Below are 18,489 nucleotides of genomic sequence, written 5' to 3' on the forward strand. Positions count from 1 at the left end.
AGGGACAGGGACCCCAATACCAGCAAAACAGGGCAGCAAGACTGGTGAGCGGGTGCCTGAGACCGGTGCCTGGGACAAAAAAAATCGCGTTTTTCCCTTTTTTTTTTTTTTTTTTTGGCGAGTGCTTTTTGGAAGCCTTGGAGGGACGGGGACCCCAATACCAGGGAGGCAGGGCAGCAAGACTGGTGGGCGGGTGCCTGGGACCAGTGCCTGAGGACAAAGAAAATCGCACATTTCTCCCATTTTTTTCTTTTTGGCAAGTGCTTTTTGGAGGCCTTAGGGGAACAGGGACCCCAGGAACAGGGAGGCAGGGTGGCAGGGCGGCAGGACCAGTGAGCAGGTGCCTGGGACCAGCGCCTGGGGACCGAGAGGGCCGCACGTTTCTCCCTTTTTATTTGGCGAGTGATTTTTGGAGGCCTTGGAGGGATGGGAACCCCAGTGCTAGGGAGGCAGGGCGGGAGGACCGGTGGGCGGGTGCCTGGGACCGGTGCCTGAGGACAAAGAATATCACGCGTTTTTCCTGTTTTGTTTTTTTTTTTTTTTTTTGGTGGGTGCTTTTTGGAAGCCTTGAAGGGACAGGGACCCCGGTGCTAGGGAGGCAGGGCAGCAGGACCAGTGAGCGGGTGCCTGGGACCGGCACCTGAGGATAAAAAAAATCGTGTGTTATTTCCTTTTTTTTTTCTGTTTCCTCTCTCATTGTTGCTGTTGTTGTTTTGGTTTGGAGAGTGCTTTTTGGAAGTCTTAAAGGGGCAGGACAGGACACTTAGACCAGAGGCAGGGAATCTGGGGATCTCTGGGCACTCTAACCCACTGGGCAACAGAGAGCACAGAGGCCCATTACAGAGATAAATAGCCTCCCGCTGCTCCCCCTCCAATGGGGCTCCACCATTTTGGAGGAGCAGCCCCAGCCAGGTCATGCCCACAGCAACAGCGGAGATAAACTCCATAGCAACTGGGCAGGTAGCAGAAGCCCTGTCTGCGCACAGCTGCCAAGCATAAGCCACTAGAGGTCGCTATTCTCCCAGGAGAGGAAGGCCACAAACAAACAAGAAGGAACGCTCTTCCAGCTGTCACTCGTACCAGCTCTGCAAACTATCTCTATCACCATGAAAAGGCAAAACTACAGGCAGACAAAGATCACAGAGACAACACCTGAGAAGGAGACAGACCTAACCAGTCCTCCTGAAAAAGAATTCAAGATAAAAATCATGAACATGCTGACAGAGATGCAGAGAAAAATGCAAGAGTAATGGGATGAAGTCCGGAGGGAGATCACAGATGTCAGGAAGGAGATCATAGAAGTGAAACAAACCCTGGAAGGATTTATAAGCAGAATGGATAAGATGCAAGAGGCCATTGAAGGAATAGAAGCCAGAGAACAGGAACGTATAGAAGCTGACATACAGAGAGATAAAAGGATCTCCAGGAATGAAACAACACTAAGAGAACTATGTGACTAATCCAAAAGGAATAATATTCGTATTATAGGGGTACCAGGAGAAGAAGAAAGAGGAAAAGGGATAGAAAGTCTCTTTGAAGAAATAATTGCTGAAAAATTCCCCAAACTGGGGGAGGAAATAATTGAACAGATCATGGAATTACACAGAACCCCAACAGAAAGGATCCAAGGAGGACAACACCAAGACACATAGTAATTAAAATGGCAAGGATCAAGAACAAGGAAAGAGTTTTAAAGGCAGCTAGAGAGAAAAAGGTCACCTATAAAGGAAAACCCATCAGGCTAACATCAGACTTCTCGACAGAAACCCTACATATGGCATATATTTAATGCAATGAAACAGAAGGGCCTTGAACCAAGGATACTGTATCCAGAATGACTATCATTTAAATATGATGGTGGGATTAACAATTCCCAGACAAGCAATAGCTGAGGGAATTTGCTTCCCACAAACCACCTCTACAGGGCATCCTACAGGGACTGCTCTAGATGGGAGCACCCCTAAAAAGAGCACAGAACAAAACACACAACATATGAAGAATGGAGGAGGAGGAATAAGAAGGGAGAGAAGAAAAGAATCTCTAGACAGTGTATATAACAGCTCAATAAGTGAGCTAAGTTAGGCAGTAAGATACTAAAGAAGCTAACCTTGAACCTTTGGTAACCACGAATCTAAAGCCTGAAATGGCAATAAGTACATATCTCTCAATAGTCACCCTAAATGTAAATGGACTTAATGCACCAATCAAAAGACATAGAGTAATAGAATGGATAAAAAAGCAAGACCCATCTATATGCTGCTTACAAGAAACTCACCTTAAACCCAAAGATAAGCATAGACTAAAAGTCAAGGGATGGAAAAACATATTTCAGGCAAACAACAGTGAGAAGAAAGCAGGGGTTGCAGTACTAATATCAGACAAAATAAACTTCAAAACAAAGAAAGTAACAAGAGATAAAGAAGGCCACTACATAATGATAAAGGGCTCAGTCCAACAAGAGGATATAACCATTCTAAATATATATGCACCCAATGCAGGAGCACCAGCATATGTGAAGCAAATCCTAACAGAACTAAAGAGGGAAATAGACTGCAATGCATTCATTGTAGGAGACTTCAACACACCACTCACCCCAAAGGATAGATCCACCGGGCAGAAAATAAGTAAAGACACACAGGCACTGAACAACACACTAGAACAGATGGACCTAATAGACATCTATAGAACTCTACATCCAAAAGCAACAGGATATACATTCTTCTCAAGTGCACATGGAACATTCTCCAGAATAGACCACATACTAGCTCACAAAAAGAGCCTCAGTAAATTCCAAAATACTGAAATTCTACCAACCAATTTTTCAGACCACAAAGGTATAAAATTAGAAATAAATTCTACAAAGAAAACAAAAAGGCTCACAAACACATGGAGGCTTAACAACATGCTACTAAATAATCAATGGATCAATGAACAAATCAAAATAGAGATCAAGGAATATATAGAAACAAATGACAACAACAACACTAAGCCCCAACTTCTGTGGGATGCAGCGAAAGCAGTCTTAAGAGGAAAGTATATAGCAATCCAGGCACACTTGAAGAAGGAAGAACAATCCCAAATGAATAGTCTAACATCACAATTATTAAAACTGGAAAAAGAAGAACAAATGAGGCCTAAAGTCAGCAGAAGGAGGGACATAATAAAGATCAGAGAAGAAATAAACAAAATTGAGAAGAATAAAACAATAGCAAAAATCAACGAAACCAAGAGCTGGTTCTTTGAGAAAATAAACAAAATAGATAAGCCTCTAGCCAAACTTATTAAGAGAAAAAGAGAATCAACACAAATCAACATAAGCAGAAATGAGAATGGAAAAATCATGACAGACTCCACAGAAATACAAAGAATTATTAAAGACCACTATGAAAACCTATATGCCAAGAAGCTGGAAAACCTAGAAGAAATGGACAACTTCCTAGAAAAATACAACCTCCCAAGACTGACCAAGGAAGAAACACAAAAGTTAAACAAACCAATTACGAGCAAAGAAATTGAAACAGTAATCAAAAAACTACTCAAGAACAAAACCCCAGGGCCGGATGGATTTACCTCGGAATTTTATCAGACACACAGAGAAGACATAATACCCATTCTCCTGAAAGTGTTCCAAAAAATAGAAGAAGAGGGAATACTCCCAAACTCATTCTTAATTACCAGCAACATTCTTCAATGAATTGGAACAAATAATTCAAAAATTCATATGGAAACACCAAAGACCCCGAATAGCCAAAGCAATCCTGAAAAAGAAGAATAAAGTAGGGGGGATCTCACTCCCCAACTTCAAGCTCTACTACAAAGCCATAGTAATCAAGACAATTTGGTACTGGCACAAGAACAGAGCCACAGACCAGTGGAACAGATTAGAGACTCCAGAAATTAACCCAAACATATATGGTCAATTAATATTTGATAAAGGAGCCATGGACATACAATGGCAAAATGACAGTCTCTTCAACAGGTGGTGCTGGCAAAACTGGACAGCTACATGTAGGAGAATGAAACTGGACCATTGTCTAACCTCATATACAAAGGTAAACTCAAAATGGATCAAAGACCTGAATGTAAGTCATGAAACCATTAAACTCTTGGAAAAAAACATAGGCAAAAACCTCTTAGACATAAACATGAGTGACCTCTTCTTGAACATATCTCCCCGTTCAAGGAAAACAGCATCAAAAATGAGCAAGTGGGACTACATTAAGCTGAAAAGCTTCTGTACAGCAAAAGACACCATCAATAGAACAAAAAGGAACCCTACAGTATGGGAGAATATATTTGAAAATGACAGATCCGATAAAGGCTTGACGTCCAGAATATATAAAGAGCTCACATGCCTCAACAAACAAAAAACAAATAACCCAATTAAAAGATGGGCAGAGGAACTGAACAGACAGTTCTCTAAAAAAGAAATACAGATGGCCAACAGACACATGAAAAGATGCTCCACATCGCTAATTATCAGAGAAATGCAAATTAAAACTACAATGAGGTATCACCTCACACCAGTAAGGATAGCTGCCATCCAAAAGACAAACAACAACAAATGTTGGCGAGGCTGTGGAGAAAGGGGAACCCTCCTACACTGCTGGTGGGAATGTAAATTAGTTCAACCATTGTGGAAAGCAGTATGGAGGTTCATCAAAATGCTCAAAACAGACCTACCGTTTGACCCAGGAATTCCACTCCTAGGAATTTACCCTAAGAACGCAGCAATCAAGTTTGAGAAAGACAGATGCACCCGTATGTTTATCGCAGCACTATTTACAATAGCCAAGAATTGGAAGCAACCTAAATGTCCATTGGTAGATGAATGGATAAAGAAGATGTGGTACATATACACAATGGAATACTACTCTGCCATAAGAAGTGGAAAAATCCAACCATTTGCAGCAACATGGATGGAACTCGAGAGTATTATGCTCAGTGAAATAAACCAAGTGGAGAAAGAGAAATACCAAATGATTTCACTCATCTGAGGAGTATAAGAACAAAGGAAAAACTGAAGGAACAAAACAGCAGTGGAATTACAGAACCCAAAAATGGACAGACAGGTACCAAAGGGAAAGGAACTGGGGAGGATGGGTGGGCAGGGAGGGATAAGGGGGGGGGAGAAGAAGGGGAGGGGAGAAGAAGGGGGGTATTAAGATTAGCATGCATGGGGGGGAGGGAGAAAGGGGAGGGTGGGCTGTACAACACAGAGAGGACAAGTAGTGATTCTACAACATTTTGCTAAGCTGATGGACAGTAACCGTAATGTGGTTGTTAGGGGGGACCTGATATAGGGGAGAGCATAGTAAACATAGTATTCTTCATGTAAGTGTAGATTAAAGATTAAAAAAAAAACAAAAGAAAGAAAGAAAGAAAGAAAAGGGGGATTACTCCTTGATAGGATAAAACTATTGGTAAATCAAAGATCAACGCATGCTTTAAATATCCTTAATGTTGATCACTTAAAGGGTGTCAGATGATCAGCTATGGAGGTACTCTTTTCTGATAATATTCCTTTCTCTTAATAAAAATAAATAAAAAATATAAAAAAGCAGTTCCTGTGTGCTGACCTCCAATGAGTTCTGCACAGCTGTATAGAGGGCATGTCAAAGTGTGGGCAAAGGGTCTGTTTCTATGCAGAATATCAAGGCCTAGCTTGGATACCCAGAAAATGAACTAAGATACGATATGAGGAGGAGCTTCCGGCATCAGCACTCTCTGGAGGACTCGTGCCAGGGGATGATCATCAAAAAGCCTCCACAGGGATCTGGGCGATGCTGCAGTTGTGGCTGCGTCCACCCCACCATTTCCTGGACTTGCCATTGGAATGAGGAGGGAGATGTCTAGGCTGGCATGTGCATACAGTGAGACAACGAATTTGACCGGATCTGTACTGTTGGAACTCAACCAGGAGTTGGGAGGGGTGCAAGTTGTAGCACTCCCAAATCTTATGACTATAGACTATCTCTGGTTAAACGAACATATGGGATGTGAACAGATCCCAGAAATGGGCTGCTTTAATTTGTCTGATTTCTCTCAGACTGTTCAAGTACAGTTGGACAATATCCATCATATCATAGACAAATTTTCACAAATGCCTAGGGTGCCTAAATGGTTTTCTTGGCTTCACTGGAGATGGATGGTAATTATAGACTTGCTTTGTTTATTTCACCATATTCCTATTATGTTAATATGTGAGCGCAAATTAGTTGGTAGTTTAAAACCTATACATGCTTAAGGTACTCTACAAGAAGATATGTCAAAGAAATAATCAATCCTCTCATGTTTTCTTCCATATGCTACCTCTATAGCTTTTCTTCTTCCTTCTTAATTATAACCCTTAAATAGAATTCGTGCCTCATATCGATTTACCGAGTATCATAACTCCTCCAAGTGTTAAAGACACCTCGAGACAAGTGCTGGGCATAGAAGCCACAGGGCATAAATCTGCAAAGAAGTAAAAAGCTAACCTTTTCAAACAATATGGCTTCTCTCTCACTTAACCGACTTTACATTTCCCTGTATGGCCCCAGAAGATGACTGGTTAGCCAGAGACGGGTAAAATTCCTCAAGGGAGGAACAACCTAAGACAGGCACAGTCACAGGGGGGCCATCAGGTGAGAAATTGGGGATCAACAGAGGCGAGGCTCAGAACCTCACCCCCCCCTGTTTTGAGAGAAATATTCTGCATCCGTGGATGTTTTGCTGCCCTTGTCTAGCTTGGATTAATACTTAGTCCATAGGCACACACCTGATCATCTACATTTGCCCTCTTACAGCACTAAACTATGTTTTCTACCTTTATCTTGCATCTACCTACCACTTCAGGATCTTATTAAAAATAAAAATAATAATAATAATAAAGGGAGAAATGTGGGATCAACATATAAATCAAGTATAAAAATCAAACGAATATTCATATTTGACCTGATTGTTTATAGTTCATAATGCGTGATCAAAACCGAAAGTTTCTGTGATAAATGCCTTTGTACTGTTCACCATCTAAGAATTCATTCACCATGTAAGAACTTGTTTGTTATGCTTCAGAAGATTGGAGACTGACGAGAATTAGGCTTGAGATGGATTAATGATTGTACATTGAGCATTGACCCCCCCTATACAGAATTTTATTGTTGTTAACAACCATTTGATCAATAAATATGACAGATGCCCTCTCAAAAAAAAAAAAAGCATTCTCAGCTCTTAGGCATTATGAAATCAAGCTTCAGGCTGGATTTGGCCTGTGGACCTTAGTTTCTTGACCTTTAATCTAAGAAAACTTCATTCTGGCTATTTCCATATTCTTAAAGTCTTTTGGGAATGTCTTTGGTGAGGTACAATGAACTGTGTTGGTGGCAAATTCTCTCATTTTTCTTTACCTGAAAACATCTTTGATTTTATTTTCTTTTTTGAGTAATAATTCAGCAGGTATTCAATTTTAGGTCAACAGAAAGCTCTCCAAGCAGTTTGAAGTTATTATATTTCTGTCCTTTTTGTTCTTGAGAAATATGCTTTTAATTTTTCTTTTCTCTCTGATTCCTTGGAGTACCTCCTGCTTGTCTCCAATGTTGTGCAGATTCTGGTATCTGCCTGGTTATGTGTTCAAAGTGGATTTCTTCTTTCTCTCTGAGATTTTGGGAGGATTCTTAACTCTGAAGTTTTATATCTCTTAATAATTCTCAAAAATTCTCAGCCATTAGCTCTTAGAATATTTCCTCTATTCCATTTTCTCTGTTCAGTTATTTTGGATTCCATTTAAATATATTTTAAACATCTTCACTCTAAAGTTAATATATCTTTACCTCTTATCTCTACCATTTAGTTCCTTTGCACTATATTTTGTATAATTTTATAATATTTGGTTTCACTAATTCTCTTTAGCTGTCCCTAGTTTATTTGATTCACCCACTTGGACTATGATATCTGGATTTTTTTCACCGTCAAATTTCTGTTCAGTTTATTTTTAAATCTGCCCGGTAATTTTCTTAATAGTACCACACTGTACTTTTTAATATTGTTGTTACAGGATTTATTTCTTTAAATATTCTGAGCGGGGGAAATTCTGATATTCTTGCTTATAACCTGGCATTCATCTCTACAAGCCAAAGTCAAGTGAATGCCTTGAAGATCTTGGCCTGATTAACTTTTCCTGACCCAATGAACACACTCAGGCCCTGAAGAAAGTAAACCCAAAGGCTGAAACAGTTAATATTCCCAGAAGTATTCCTCACCCAATGAGGTGGGAAGTCAATGTCTAATATCCTTATCTTCCCTGTCTCTCAGTTGTGATAACTTGGAGGTACGTTCTACTTTCCTGCAGAGTTCCTAGTGACACTGGGATCCAGCTGCCCAAAGTAGAAAATGGTTTAGTAATATGTTGTCTACTGGCTTATTTTCCTTTTCTAATTTGCCAGTTCCTTACTGGTGTATCCTGGAACTACCTACTCCTTAAACTAGTTGCATTTGAAACTTTCTCATAGATTCTTCTTCTAGGGGACACTCAAAATTTTATTTTATATTCACCATTTGATATGTTCATTATGTGGAGCTCTTGAAGGATACAGCTGCTGTGTTGTTTTGTTTTTGTTTTTTCCTCCTGATTCATGTTTTCTGTTGGTTTATTTTTCTGTGTGTATGTGCATTTTGCTTATTTTTTGAACTGTGAATGTATGTCATGTGTGATTTATCTATGAGAATCTCACAAGATGTGGGTTGTAGGTTCTCTCTTTAAGAGATTTATTTTTTTCTTTCTAGTAGGTTTGCCAGAGTGTTATGAACCAATAGTCAAATTATGACCATTATTTAAACTTGAATTTCCTAAGCAATATTCTAATCCAGAGGTAGTCAGAGGAGCCACAGTGTCTCCTTGAAGGCACTGGGTTGGGCCTTCCATCCAGAACTGCTACAGCTTCCATGGAAAATATAGAAACCATTACAGATGATAACAGGTAAAGGGGTGGCAACTGCAGCTAATGTAACAGGCAACATGAGGAAGCAGGTAAGGGCTCCAGAGATATGAAAGATGAACCAAATTTTGTTCAATGCTTTGAGACTGAGATATAAATTGTCAGAGAACATTCTTCTACCTTGAGCCCAGGCTAATTCAGAACACTTACCTTTTTTCCCCCAGCTAACCTTTTCACTGAGTGTAAAGGCCTTCATGTACTTGACTTTATTATGGACCTCTGTTCTCAGCCTTAATCCTGCACTGACCCAAGACCTTTCCTACATTAGAAGGTGGACCATTACAATCCAACCTTAGCCCAACTGCAGACTTAGCATTGACACTAACCTATAAATGCCTCTTTCAGCTTTCTTTTCTACTTTAATTTCTGGAAATATCTGTTAATGTCTCAAGCTTCCCTCTGTGCATTCAAAAGGGCTTTTAGCTATCACTGTCAGCTGCTGTACCCTGAGTCTTTCAGGTCTATCACATTGCTAGGAAACAATAAGTTTCTCTTCTTTTGAAGAAACCCTTCTTTGCACTTCAACAAATCTGGGTTTCACTTGTTTTACTTCTGTTAAGTTGAATTAAAATTAAATTCAATATATTTTATTAAAATTTCCTAATATTAATTTGTCATTTATAATCCAAAATCTTATTTAAAAGTATAAATAAATGTACAAATACATACATATGTATCACCTAAATACTATAAACCAAATTTACATTAATAATGGTTAATTTAATCAGAAGTGTCAATCTACATCAGTGGTTATCAACCTTGGTCACACATTAGAATCAACTACAGGAATTCTTAAGAAATCGCAATGCCAGGTATTTCCCCCCAGGGAGTCGGATTTTATTGATGTGAGGTTAAGTCCATGCATGGATAGCTCCATGCGCTCCTCAAGTGCTTCTGATGGGCTGTTATGTCTGAGAACTAGTTATTTAGCTCTGTTTTGAGAAATATTCCTTTATAAGGAGAAACTGTTAACTGGAGAGATTGGTGACTTAGAAAGGCAGGTTCAAGTTTGACGGAGATTGTTTACAACGTGAATGGGCATGAGTGTGCTGAGATCCATGCTCCTCTCTCTGTGTCTCTGGTGCCTCTGATCCCACCAGGGCCTCCAGGCTGAGCTTTGGAACCAACCTTATCCTCTGTTCCAGCACAGTCTACTCTTACATCCCAGTTCAAGAACAAGGCTCCTTTCTTGCTCCTGTAACAATCTCCACCATCACCTCCTATTCGAGGAACTGGGTTTCTGTTATCCTCCCTGCGGATCAGTTTCCTACCTTGATAACTGGGATTCCACCCAAGCTCCATCAGATTGGGGTTGTTTTCCTCGGGCTGGATCCCTTGAGGATTCTTGCATCATAGTTATGAAGAGCTGTCACTCCTGAAGTCTGACCAACCTGAGCCTAAGCCTCAGCTCTGCCACATGCTGTAACCTTAGGCAACCCATTTAACTTGTGTAAGTCTTCATCTATAAAATGGCTATGGTAATAGTGCCTACATTATAGAGTTAATGCGCGAATTAAATGTGATAATGACTGTAAATGTATGGTTGTAACATCTGGCAAACAAACTCATAACAACATCATTATTATTTAGGATCCCTTTCAAAAACTCAGTTTCTCTGGCTGCCTTACCTCAATTAGGGTAAAATCCAAGCCAGTCACTGTATAATACCCGATTCAAGACACCCTGATGTCATTGTCCTCCTGCCTGCTCTGGCTCCACTGGGCACTCCCCAACTTAGACCACTCAATAATTTATTCACTCAGTACATTTTTAAAATTTATTTTTATTTTTATTTTTTTGATATCATTAATATACACATACATGAACAACATTACGGTTACTAGACTCCCCCTATTATCAAGTCCCCCCCACATACCCCACTACAGTCACTGTCCATCAGTGTAGTAAGATGCTATAGAATCACTACTTGTCTTCTCTGTGCTGTACTCCCTTCCCTGTGTCCACCTCTACATTATGTCTGCTAATTGTGATGCCCCTTTTTCCCTTCTCCCTCCCTTCTCACCCATCCACCCAGTCCCTTTCCCTTTGGTAACTGTTAATCCATTCTTGGGTTCTGTTAGTCTGCTGCTGCTTTGTTCCTTCAGTTTTTGCTTTGTTCTTATACTCCACAGATGAGTGAAATCATTTTATACTTGTCTTTCTGCATCTGGCTTATTTCACTGAGCATAATACCCTCTAGTTCCATCCATGTTGTTGCAAATGGTAGGCTTTATTTTCTTCTTATGGCTGAATAATATTTCATTGTGTACATGTACCACATCTTCTTTATCCATTCATGTACTGATGGATACTTAGGTTACTTCCATTTCTTGGCTATTGTAAATAGTGCTGCAATAAACAGAGGGGCGCATATGTCTTTTTCAAACTGGGCTGTTGCATTCTTAGGGTAAATTCTTAGGAGTGGAATTCCTGAGTCAAATGGAATTTCCATTTTTAGTTTTTTGAGGAACCTCCATAATGTTTTCCACAAAGGTTGAACTAATTTACATTCCCACCAGCAGTGTAGAAGGGTTCCCCTTTCTCCACATCCTCCCCAACATTTGTTGTTGTTTGTCTTTTGGATGTTGGCCATCCTAACTGGTGTGAAGTGATATCTCACTGTGGATTTAATTTGCATTTCTCTGATGATTAGCGATGTGGAGCATCTTTTCATGTGCCTGTTGGCCATCTGAATTTCTTCCTTGGAGAAATGTCTGTTCAGATCCTCTGCCCATTTTTTAATTGCGTTATTTGCTTTTTTGTTTGTTGAGGTGCATGAGCTCTTTGTATATTTTGGATATCAACCCCTTATTGGATATGTCATTTATGAATATATTCTCCTATACTGTAGGATGCCTTTTTGTTCTGCTGATAGTGTCCTTTGCTGTACAGAAGGTTTTTGGTCTGATATAGTCCCACTTATACATTTTTACTTTTGTATCCCTTGCCTGTGGAGAAATGCTCATGAAGAAGTTGCCATGTTTCTATTCAGAAGAGTTTTGCCTATATTTTCTTGTAAGAGTTTTATGGTTTCATGACTTACATTCAGGTTGTTGATCCATTTCGAGTTTACTTTTGTGTATGGAATTAGGCAGTAATCCAGTTTCATTCTCTTACTTGTAGCTGTCCAGTTTTGCCAACATCAGCTATTGAAGAGAAGAGGTTGTCATTTCCCCATTGTATATCCATGGCTCCTTTTTGGTATATTAAATGACCATATATGCTTGGGTTAATATCTGGACTCTTTATTCTGTTCCACTGGTCTATGAGTCTGTTCTTGTGCCAGTACCAAATTGTCTTGATTACTGTGGCTTTGTAGTAGAGCTTAAAGTTGGGAAGTAAGATTCCCAACTGCTTTATTCTTCCTTCTCAGGATTGCTTTGGCTATTCGGGGTCTTTTGTGGTTCCATATGAATTTTAGAATTCATATTTGTTCCATATTGAATTTTAGTTCCATATTTGTTCCAGTTTGTTGAAGAATGCTGTCAGTATTTTGATAGGGGTTACATTGAATCTGCAGATTGCTTTAGGCAGGAGGGCCATTTTGACAATATTAATTCTTCCTAGCCAAGAGCATGGGATGAATTTCCATTTATTAGTGTCCTCTTTAATTTCTCTTAAGAGTGTCTTGTAGTTTTCAGGGTATAGGTCTTTCACTTCCTTGGTTAGGTTTATTCCTAAGTATTTTATTCTTTTTGATGCAACTGTGAATGGAATTGTTTTCCTGATTTCTCTTTCTGCTAGTTCATTTTTAGTATATAGGGATGCAACAGATTTCTGTGTATTAATTTTGTATCCTGCAACTTTTCTGAATTCTGGTATTAGTTCTAGTAGTTTTGGAGTGGATTCTTTAGGGTTTTTTATGTACAGTATCATGTCATTTGCAAACATCTACAGTTTGACTTCTTCCTTACCAATCTGGATGCCTTTTATTTCTTTGTGTTGTCTGATTGCCGTGGCTTGGACCTGCAGTGCTATGTTGAATAAAAGTAGGGAGAGTGGGCATCCTTGTCTTGTTCCTGATCTTAAAGGAAAAGTTTTCAGCTTCTCGCTGTTAAGTACGATGTTGGCTTTGTGTTTGTCATATGTGGCCTTTATTATGTTGAGGTACTTGCCTCTATTCCCATTTTGCTGAGAGTTTTTATCATGAATGGATGTTGAATTTTGTCAAATGCTTTTTCAGCATCTATAGAAATGATCATGTGGTTTCTGTTCTTCTTTTTGTTGATGTGGTGGATGATGCTGATGGATTTTCGAATGTTGTACCATCCTTGCATCCCTGGGATGAATCCCACTTGATCATGGTGTATGATCCTCTTGATGTATTTTTGAATTCAGTTTGCTAATATTTTGTTGAGCATTCATGCATGTATGTTCATCTGGGATACTGGTCTGTAGTTTTCTTTTTTTGTGGTATTTTTGCCTGGTTTTGGTATTAGAGTGATGCTGGCCTCATAGAATGAGTTTGGAAGTATTCACTCCTCTTCTATTTTTTTGAAAACTTGAAGGAGAATGGGTATTATGTCTTCTCTAAATGACTGACAAAATTCAGGAGTAAATCCATCTGGTTCGAGAGTTTTGTCCTTGCGTAGTTTTTTGATTACCGATTCAATTTCATTGCTGGTAATTGGTCTGTTTAGATTTTCTGTTTCTTTCTGGGTCAGTCATCGAAGGTTGTATTTTTCTAGAAATTTGTCCATTTCTTCTAGGTTATGTTAGCATATAGTTATGTTATGTATTTCTTTCAGTTTGTTAGCATATAGATTTTCATAGTATTTTCTAATAATTCTTTGTATTTCTGTGATATCTGTAGTGATTTTTTCCTTCTCATTTCTGATTCTGTTTATGTGTGTAGATTCTCTTTTTTTCTTAATAAGTCTGGCTAGGAGATAATCTGTTTTGTTTATTTTCTCAAAGAACCAGCTCTTAGTTTCATTAATATTTTCTATTGTTTTATTTTTCTCAAATTTATTTATTTCTTCTCTGTTCTTTATTATGTCCCTCCTTCTGCAAACTTTGGGCCTCATTTGCTCTTCTTTTTCTACTTTCAATAATTGTGAATTTAAACTATTCATTTGGAAATATTCTTCCTTCTTTAAATAGGCCTGGATTACTATATACTTTTCTCTTAGAACTGCCTTTGCTGCATCCCACAGAAGTTGGGGCTTTGTGCTTTTGTTTTCATTTGTCTTCCTATATTGCTTGATCTCTGTTTTAATTTGGTCATTGATCCATTGATTTTTTAGGAGCATGTTGTTAAGCCTCCATGTGTTTGTGAGCCTTTTTGTTTTCTTTGCACAATTTATTTCTAGTTTTATACCCTTGTGATCTGAGATGTTATTTGGTACTATTTCAATCTTTTTGAATTTACCAAGGCTCTTTTTGTGGCCTGGTATATTGTCTATTCTAGAAAATGTTCTGTGTGCACCTGAAAAGAATGTGTATCCTGCTGCTTTTGGGTGTAGAGTTCTGTAGATGTCTGTTATGTCCATCTGTTCTAATGTTTTCTTCAATGCCTCTGTCTCCTTATTTACTTTCTGTCTGGTTGATCTGTCCTTTGGGGTGAGTGGAGTGTTGAAGTCTAGAATGAATGCATTACATTCTATTTCTCCCTTAATTCTGTTAGTATGTGTTTTACTTATGTAGGTGCTCCTGTGTTGGGTGTATAGATATTTATAATGGTTATATCCTCTTGTTGGACTGACCCCTTTATCATTATGTAATGTTCTTCTTTGTCTTTTGTGACTTTCTCTGTTTTGAAGTGTATTTTGTCTGATACAAGTACTGCAACCTGCTTTTTTCTCCCTATTAGTTGAATGAAATATCTTTTTCCATCCCTTCTCTTTTAGTCTGTGTATGTCTTTGGGTTTCAAGTGAGTCTCTTGTAGGCAGCATATAGTTGTGTCCTGTTTTTTATCCATTCAGTGACTCTATGTCTTTTGACTGGTGCATTCAGACCATTTACATTTAGGTTGATTATCAATAGGCATGTACTTATTGCCATTGTAGGCTTTCGATTCATGGTTACTAAAGGTTCAAGGGTAACTTCCTTAATATCTAAGAGTCTAACTTATCTTACTTAGTATGTATTACAAACACAATCTAAAGGTTCTTTTTTTCCCCCTCCTTTTCTTCCTCCTCTATTCTTTATATATTAGGTGTCATATTCTGTACTCTTTGTCTATCCCTTTTTATTTCCTCTGGTGACAGCTATTTAACCTTAGGAACACTTCCATCTATAATTGTCCCTCCAAAATGCACTATAGAGGTGGTTTGTGGGAGGTAAATTCTCTCAGCTTTTGCTTATCTGGAAATTGTTTAATCTCTCCTTCAAATTTAAATGATAGTCTTCCCAGATAAAGTGTTCTTGGTTCCAGGCCCTTCTGTTTCATTTCATTAAGTATATCATGTGACTCCCTTCTGGCCTGTAAGGTTTCTGTTGAGAATTCTGACGATAGCCTGATGGGATTTCCTTAGTATGTGATCTTATTTCTCTCTCTGGCTGCTTTTAGTAGTCTGTCCTTACCTTGATCTTTGCCATTTTAATTACTATATGTCTTGATGTTTTCCTCCTTGGGTCCCTTGTGTTAGGAGCTCTGTGTACCTCCAAGGCCTGAGAGACTATCTCCTTCCCCAGATTTGGAAGGTTTTCATCAATTACTTCCTCAAAGACACTTTCTATCTCTTTTTCTCTCTTCTTCTTCTTCTGGTACCTCTTTAATATGAATATTGTTCTGTTTGGATTGGTCACACAATTCTCTCAGTATTCTTTCATTCTTAGACATTCTTTTTTCTCTGTGTGCCTCAGCTTCTTTGTATTCCTCTTCCCTAATTTCTATTTCATTTATCTTCTCCTCCACCATTTCTAATCTGCTTTTAATACCCTCCATTATGTTTTTCAACAATTGGATCTCCATCCTAAATTCATTCCTGAGTTCTTGAATATTTTTCTGTACCTCCATGAGCATGTAAATGATTTTTATTTTGAAATCTCTTTCAAGAAGTTTCATAAGGTCGATTTCATTTCAGTCTTTCTCAGGTGTATTTATAATTTTGCTTTGAACCAGGTTCCTTTGATGTTTCATATTTGCCTGTGATGTACTCTAGTGCCCAGAAGCTCTACTCTCTGGAGCTGCTCAGCCCCTGGAGCAATGTTGGGTGTTGCAGGGGAGCCGTGTTGGTGCCTTGGGGGAGGAAAGAGCTGTTTCCTGCTTCCCAGCTGCTATGCCTGTCTCCACCACCAGAACCAGTGGGCCAAACACACATAAGTAAGCCTCAATGCTTTATGTTTGTAGCTTCCATAGGCAGAGCTTCCCTCTGGCTGGCCTGGCACCATGGCAGGGGCTGCCAGTTTGTGAGCCTAAGCCAGGTGCAGGCTAGCCCAGAGGAAGACACAGCAGGCTGCATATCATGTTGGGGGGCCTTGGAGCTGTGTAGCCAGACAGGGGGATGGAGCACCTGAAGATTGTTTAAGCTCCCAACCTGCTGGGCACAGTGCACCTGGACAATTTTGTCTACCTGTCCTTTATCCTGAGCAGTGAGCTCTGTGCAATCCTTGACCCTTTAGCAGCCCTCTCACTGTTAGGAAGTCTCTCAGACTGCCCACCCAGATCAGCCAGATATGAATCCCTGTTTTCCACAAGCAGCTGGAATCTATGTCTCTCCAGGTATTCCACCTGTCTTAATTTTCCAGCCCCACTAAATCACCAGAGCACCATGCAATGTAGGTTCATGCTCCCAGAGCAGATATCCAGGGCTGTGTGTTCAGCAGTCCCAGGCCTCCACTCCCTCCCCGCTTTGTATCTCTTCCTCCTGCCTGTGAGCTGGGGTGGGGGAAGGGCTTGGGTCCTGCTGCATCACAGCTTTGGTAAGTTACCCTGTTCCATGGAGTCAGCTCTTTTCTCCAGGTGTATGCAGTCTGGCGCAGCCTTCTTTCCTATTGCTCTTTTAGGATTAGTTGTATTAATTAGATTTTGTTATATGTGGTTTTAGGAGGAAGTCTCTGTTTCACCTCTCATGCTGCCATCTTTAATCCAATCCCCACTCAGTACTTATGAGTGCCTAATGTGTGCTAGGAGTGTAGCTGGGGACACACTGAGGATCAAAAATCTGTCAGCCTGGAATGTCACTTCACACATCTTACCTTATGTTCTGTAATGAGAGACAGAAATATATGAATGTAAAAAAGGTCCACTAGTTACTGCTGAGTAATGCATGCTCACTTCATCCCTTACCACAAATGCAACACACACACACACACACACACACACACACACACACACACACACATACACACACCATCAGGGCTTTTTGGTTCAGCTGAACATTTTTCCCCTTTTCTTTGCTAACTTATCTCCCAAATACTGGTTTTATTGTGGTGAATATGTCTTTCCTTACCATCCTCATCAGACTCTTTTAAGATCTTCTAAGATTCTAGGTAAATAAAACAGAAAAATTTGAAACATTTTAAAATATGCCCACATCACACAGTAAGTCCATGATATAGTAACCCTATATAAATTGCCCTGAGCTGCAGTTGGAGCTAGTTATTCTTTAAGTCTCAAACTATTTAATAATTCTTGAATTTTGTATACCATAGACACTGAGACTATGTATCATTATTTTTGCCCCACTTACTTTACCATCTTCTCAGTTCTGTTTCTGTTCTGACAGAACAACCTGGAGAACAGGGGGAGAGAAGAAATTAGTCAACAAGATATTCACATGAAAATTAAGAAGATTCAAATTTTGCCTTTTTTTGCAGCATTGTCCCAATCACTGAAAATAATTGATATCAAATGTTTACATAAAAATATCCACATATATTTAGAAGAGAAAATACCTACACTCTCTTAAATGAGTCCAATCTAGTAGGAGAAATTTCTAGCATATATACAATGCTTGATATTGACAGAGCAGCCTCACTTTTTTCATTTATTTCCTGAGCCTTATAAACTAAATATAATTATAACCTCATATAAGAGATGGCAAAATTGAAAATCAGAGAAGGATTGTAACTTTTCTTGAATAATACATACAGTAGGGAGGGGAGCCAGGATCTGGATGTATAAGTGCTATCTGAATATCTTGATTCTTATCCTACAACCAACTTCTTGTGTAACAGTGTACCCAGTTGGAAAAGAGTACTTTCCTTGGTGTGACCAGGAACATATGCATACATTCTTTCAGAGCACCACTTTTGTCTTCTTAGAGCTTTTCAAACATATCCCTAAAATGCAAGTGTCTGCTGATTCTAAGCCCTGAGTGGGTGGAACTGCATGTTCATATGTCTATTTAATGCCAGGACATCTTTTACCATTGCTTCCCTGACTTTAGTGGCAATCCAAGAACAAGGACCACTAATCCCATTTCAAATTTTCACTGCATCAAGGCCAGCCTCTCTCTTTTACCAAAGTCATAAAGGCATTCTGCAGAGTTTTAAACTAAATAATAGCTATCCCATACAGAATGGGTCTGACTTCAACATTATTGCTATTTTTTCCTCTTTTCTTTC

The sequence above is a fragment of the Manis javanica genome, chromosome 4 (assembly GCF_040802235.1).
Source record: "Manis javanica isolate MJ-LG chromosome 4, MJ_LKY, whole genome shotgun sequence".
Classification (NCBI taxonomy): domain Eukaryota; kingdom Metazoa; phylum Chordata; class Mammalia; order Pholidota; family Manidae; genus Manis; species Manis javanica.